We start from the raw sequence: 6,000 nt of genomic DNA, 5'->3' as shown, positions 1-6,000 counted from the left end.
TAAGATACAGAAAAGGTAATATTTTTAAATATTATTGGAATTATCTTATTTTAATATACTTTATGATATAATTTTATTTTTCTGAGATGCAAAGCTGGTTTTTCAGCATCATTACTTCAGTTTTCAGTGTCACATGATCCTTCAGAAATCCTTCTAATATGATGATTTATTATCAGTTTTGGAAACAGTTTTGCAGCTTAGTATATGTATTTTATGTATTTATTTATTTTCTTTTGAAACCAGTGATACTTTTTCAGGATTCTTTGATAAAAAGTTAAAAACAACAGCACTTATTTAAAATAGAAATCTTATGCAACAATAACAATAATGGCGTGCTTGGTGTCAATCTAATCTTCAGGTGATAGTTGAATGGCGCTTAGTGTCTCGCGAGATTTTAATTGGGTTTCGTCTGTTTCAAGGCATTCAATTGGCTGTTAGGTGCTGATGTCACGCTGCAAGAACAACATGGCACGGGTTCAAAGCCTTATTCAACTGAGAAAATTGATCAGCGTCATGGTACAAGCGAAGTCTGAATGGTTTGGCAAGGTAAACTTGAAACGAAATCCCGCAACCGTGAGTTTGTTAAACTGTTGTCACTGAACAGGACTTTTTGTGATTCGCGTAATGGTGTTAATACCAGCTGGAAACGAGACCTGCGCTTGTGCTGTTGCCAGGGTGTCATCGTCACAAAGGTAAAAATGTTTACCTGTTAACTGGCCATCATATACGTTTAGTGCTTGTGTAACTTGATCCGGGCCGCTGTTATTACGTTAGCTCGGAGCCTCTGTTCATGGTTGACTTGCCTTACATTTCTCTGAGCTGGAGGGTCTAAACCATAGACAGTAAAAGAAATGGACACCGCGACCCCATTGAAGCTCAATTGAGTCAAGTGAAGCCCATTTTTAGCGTTTTTTAGCACTTCCGTTTCTGACGCGCAGACTCAAACGAAGCTTGATGACGTCAGCAACCTGTCTGACAGATGTAAATCTTCTAGTAGCTGTGCGTGCAAACTGCCATCGTTAATCTTGCAGAGACGGCGAGCTTGAGCGGGGAGTTCTGTGGCGCGAGTGAGAAGGAGTAAGTATTCTGATTAATTATTTTGTATAGTATTTTAAAATGGGCTTCTCTCTTGACGTCTCCCCGATTGCCTGCGAGCTTCTCCTCCTGTCTGTACGGTAATTTCTCTACTGTGCGACAGAGAGTCGAGTGGTTATGACGCAATCGTTAGCCTATTTTTACAAAAACTGTTTCTACGGGGCCATAATGTAACATAGAAGGTAATGGAGCCCTTTATACATTGTCGTGTATCTTTAGAAATAAATAATGGACAAATGGAGTCTTTAAACGCCTCAGATGTAAAGTTATTCGCTGTCAAAGTGACGCCAAAATGAATGGGAGTCAATGGGATGCTAACGCAAGTGAAGTTCTGCTACAAGATGGCGGCACGCGTCCGACTTCAACTTGCGGTCGACTTCCTTCCCGCCTGGGTCTAAACCACCGATATAAAGTTGGTTCGACGTTTGACATTTTGTCAGAGATTCAGTCTCAGTGATCTTCAATAATTATTTATCGATTTAGCACAATGACAAGAAACTTCCTATGTTGTAATTGTTTTCAAATGTAGAAGAGAACACACATTGTGTTTTAATGCTTTTAATCTGCCTTAAGGAATTATAACTGATAGACTTTATAATGTGAAAGTGCAGGAAAGGGACTATCTGCAAAGTGCAAAACGAAGAGTAAAATTCCATCTAAATGCTTCATTTGTGAAATGTATAAATAATAAATCTCAAATCAAAGGGGTGTGTCTTATTATGTGTTCATAAAAGAACATTTAGCTGTTGGTTTCATTCACATACCTGTAGCACAACAAAAGTTATTGAAATGGGTGTGTCTTGTTATTTGTTCAAAGAACAATATTTACAGCCATCTTTTACTATCACATGTAAATCAGGATGCATACTATTGAATTAAATTTGAACCCATTAACACTCATCTTTAAAACATACAGTATTCCATCTCAACTTCAAAGGGTGTGTCTTGTTACTGGTTTCCAGAAGAACATTTTGATGGTGGTTTTAGCCACAGAACTATAATAGAACTCATATTATTGAAAATTAAACCAATACATCATTTAGTTTCAAATAAATACAATCTTCTATTTTAGCTTCAAAGTCTGTGGCTTGTTACAGATTTTCTTACGCGAATCAGAAACAAAACACACCTTTTGAAGTTGAAATAGAAGACTTTATTGATTTTAAAATAATGTATAACTTTGAGTGTCACACTGGTTCAGAACAGCTGCAGTATCTTCCTCTAGGGGGCAGTAACACTGGAGACTCAATGGAAGGCTGCACAAGCGATTCTTGAAAGTCAATAGCGTGACTTCTCCGTCGCTTTTGACAATGAAAACTGCTGCAAAATATCATTTATTAAATCTGTAACAAGACACAGCCTTTGTAGCTGAGATAGAAGACTATTTATTTGAAACTAAATTATATGTTGGTTTCATTTTCAATAATATGAGTTCCATTATAGTTCTGTGGCTAAAACCACCATCAAAATGTTCTTCTAGAAACCAGTAACAAGACACACCCTTTAGATTTGAGAAAGAACACTGCAAGCATTTTACATGAATTTATTAACAGATCTGAATTTAGTTCAATAGCATGTATCCTGAATCACAAATGAGAGTAAAACCTGCATGAAAGTGATCGTTTAAGACACAGCCTTTGAAGTTGAGATGGAAAACTGAATAAATGAATTTATTAAAATATTTTGAATGTCAAACTGACTCAAAACATCTTCCTCTAGGGGGCAGTAACACTGGAGACTCTTTGAAAGGTTTTAAAAATTGATTCTTGAAAGTCAATAGCGTGACTTCTGCATCACTTTTGACAATGAAAACTACTGCAAAATCTTCTTAAAGAAATCTGTAACAAGACACAACCTTGTGTTGCTAAAATAGAAGACTGTATTTATTTGAAACTAAATGATGTGTTGGTTTCATTTTCAATAATTTGAGTTCTATTATAGTTCTGTGGCTAAAACCACCATCAAAATGTTTGTCGAATCTGTCAGCAACCATAGTGCTCTGCATCACCATGTCACACTCGGGTCATATAATACCCAGCTTCTTCTAAGATTTATTGCAAATCTAAGAGATAATTTATTTGAGCAGCAGGTTCAAGAGCTAAATGAGAATCCCATTCCCACCAATGTGATAGTGTGGGACAATGTCAGTTTTCAGCGAGCTGCTCAGGTAAGGGAATGGTTTAACATCAATGGGCAGTTTATGAACCTGCTCCTCCCTCCATACTCGCCTTTGCTGAATCCGATTGAGGAGTTTTTCTCGTCTTGGAGATGGAAGGTTTATGATAGACAACCCTACACAAGAGTAAATCTGCTGCAAGCCATGGATTTAGCCTGTGGTGATATAGGTGAGGAATCATGTCAGGGCTGGATACGGCACACAAGAGACTTCTTCCCCCGTTGCCTCAGGAGGGACAATATTACTTGTGACATCAATGAAGTGCTCTGGCCTGACCCAGCCCAAAGACGAGAAGCACATTGATCGTCACATGTTTACTCCTTTGATTTTTGATTTTATATTACAGTACATTGTAGGCTGTATACTGTACAATAAACAAATTGTTTGGCCCTGAACATTGTGCTTTCCATTTGTGAACAGTACTGACTGATCTATAGATTTTGAATGGTCGCAGGTTCAAAGAACAATAATTACAATATCACAGAGACCAAGGACAAGTTTATGAGATGCAGGGTACAGTACTGTAAAAATAGGGGTAGAAGGAGAAAGAACCAAAAAACAACAAGCAAAGAGCAAAGCAGAGTCATTTCTGATACATTTTTAGCTACTATGGTACAATGTGTTTTCATTCATCAAAAGACAAATGACAGAAAAATATGAACTTTGTTTTGAGATTAAAATTGTTTATTTGTATAGCGCTTTTTACGATACAAATCATTACAAAGCAACTTTACAGAAAATCAAGTTTCTACAATATTTAGTTGTAGCTTATAAGTGGTGACTGTCAGTTTGTGCACGTATGACAGGATTTGTAGAAATATTAATACAAGACGTAGTCAGCCAGACGATGAACATTATTAGCAGCAATTATTCTATGATGCAGTCACACTTGTAGCAATAATTGTTAGTTGTGTTGTTGATTCAGGGTCAGCATCATCTGGGGTCCTCTGAGGGTCAGCATCATCTCTTCTCAGGTGTTCTGGATCCAGACTGGAGCTTGTGTAAATCCTAGTTACCACGGGATGAAGATCCAGCAGAAACAGAGAAACAAATAGAGACATCATTAGCATAGCTGCTGATCCAGCAAAGTAAAATTAATTAGTTTAACCCAAGCTAAAGAATAATGTGTTTTATATGATGTGATGCTCTTTTTGTGAAGATTGTTACATAAAATGCTCTTACTGTTTCTTTTCTTCACCCAATAGCTTAGGACAGACCAGCCTGTGATCTCCTAAGACACCCAGATTCAGCCCTGGTCACGATCTGTCCCACACCTGTGTCTCATCACAGTCCATCACCAGTGTCTGCACCCTGCCTACTGCCAATATTATGGATTTCTGTTCTGGAGAGAGATGCCATTCACAACATAATCTCTACACAATATCAAACTCAAATAATTTAGTCTTGCCTAACAGTTTCCCTGATTTGTAGCATGGTCTGGCCTACCTTTGTCCATTCAGTTGTTAAAATGTTTTTAATATTTGTATTGAATATATCTCAAGTTTATTATTTAAAAGCAAATTGACTTAATCTTTCCCTAGAAGAGATAATGGGTGTGTTAGACTTGAAGCAGTGCTGTGCAGACCGATCGAAGTATGACATCACGGTACCATGAGAGCAATAAGACAGCTTCATATACTTTCTCTCACGCTACTTTGTCATACTTTAAGCGCTGCTGCGCAGACCAATTGAGGTTGAACATATCTGAAGTGTAAACTCTCACGGTCAGTTCTGGGTCTTGTGCAGTAATATGATGAGCAGGTGTTTAGTGTCATCACCTTACATTATTGAAATGCTATATTGACCTGGATTCAGGTTTAAAACTGGGAAAGAAGAAATGAAGTGTCATTAATGTTGTGAAGCTGCATAACATCTGTTCAGATGAACATTTGTGTAGTCTGTTTCCTCCTGAGGTTTCTACCTTGTAGAGGTAAATATCTAAAAATGAGTATCTTTGTAACTGTTACCCATAAAAATGATAACATTAACTTGGATTTTGTGGTTTTCTTTTCTTTATTCCACTTGTGTAGAACTCACAATATACACATTTAGGTGTGTGCGCGGTCAAACTGTAAATACAAACAATTCACATTTAGTATCCAGTAATGGTTTCACTTCTCACATAAGTTTCTACAACATAACATCAGACGATGATAAAAATTAAAGTATAAATCAAAGATATTCCCTACAACGCAGAAATCATGTGTGGTATAGCTATTAGCATTAAACAATGTGTGTGATAAACATATTAGATCTGTTTAATGAATAAATGCAACATATATTGCTTAAATATGACAATAGGCAATATTATCTTATATCAAACCCAACATAATAGCTTAAACACATTTGGCGTTTAGGCGCTAATCGCAAATAGCGATCTACATAATGATTTTAATACACTTATAACAACAAAAGTTACTCACCACGCTGGGAATATATAGTTTAGATTAAGGGTTTTATCTGTAGTTGTTAGAACATTAGAAAGTCTGCATATGAGCATCAACAGGGCTTTCACACTCAGATCGGTTCAGTTCAGTTTTTTTTCTTTCACTTGCGCTGCTTCCTAGGTGATCACATGAGCCCACAGAATCCACGTCCTTAAAGGGGCAGCACCCTACATCCCGGCCCCCAATAACCCAAACAGGTCATTTAAACAAAGTAAGGGTGATGTTACAATTAAACTTAATCAACTAAGAAGACTGGCTTCCAGGAGGCAGATCTTGTCCGCG

At 37.1% G+C, this 6,000-nt stretch overlaps 1 long non-coding RNA gene across 1 annotated transcript in view; it reads left to right on the top strand.

Moving 5' to 3' along the window:
- Nucleotides 1-712: 712 nt before the first annotated feature.
- The window catches only part of LOC132124901 (uncharacterized), a 326,429-nt gene continuing 321,141 nt past the window's right edge, over nt 713-6,000 (top strand). The window contains exon 1 of the long non-coding RNA XR_009426809.1: nt 713-1,077. This is a non-coding gene — a long non-coding RNA (uncharacterized LOC132124901). The remainder of the gene's footprint in view (nt 1,078-6,000) is intronic.

The sequence above is a fragment of the Carassius carassius genome, chromosome 43 (assembly GCF_963082965.1).
Source record: "Carassius carassius chromosome 43, fCarCar2.1, whole genome shotgun sequence".
Lineage (NCBI taxonomy): Eukaryota > Metazoa > Chordata > Actinopteri > Cypriniformes > Cyprinidae > Carassius > Carassius carassius.
Note: the sequence above shows the minus strand (reverse complement) of the source record. Positions and strands in the feature narration are given on the sequence as shown.